A 397-nucleotide genomic window follows, 5' to 3' on the forward strand; every position below is an offset into this window, starting at 1 on the left:
GTAACAACCGGCCCCTCTTTGCCTATTAGATATTACGGTAATCATAATCCTGACAGTGTGACATCAGTAAACCCCATAGCAACAGACTGATGTGAAAGCCAGATGATTCATTTAACCTGAGTTCAGATGGAAGGAGACACTGGTTGACTTTAGAGGCAGTCTGCCATGATAAAATGTCAAGGGATGCAGAGAAGTTATCGTTTATGCACACGAAGTTTGTCTGCTACCCAAACAAACAGTGCCAGGAAACTGGGAAGATAAAGGAAAAATCAAACAAACTCAAGGGTCTCGGCCATCTTCAAAAGACCCACAGTGTGTAAGGGCCTGCTTAGCCAGAGCGAGCCATTTTGTTGTTTATGCAGTAAACTTAGATTGACACCCCCCCCCAGCCCCCAGA

This window comes from Lontra canadensis, unplaced genomic scaffold (assembly GCF_010015895.1).
Source record: "Lontra canadensis isolate GAN:19392208 unplaced genomic scaffold, GSC_riverotter_1.0 scaffold63, whole genome shotgun sequence".
Classification (NCBI taxonomy): Eukaryota; Metazoa; Chordata; class Mammalia; order Carnivora; family Mustelidae; genus Lontra; species Lontra canadensis.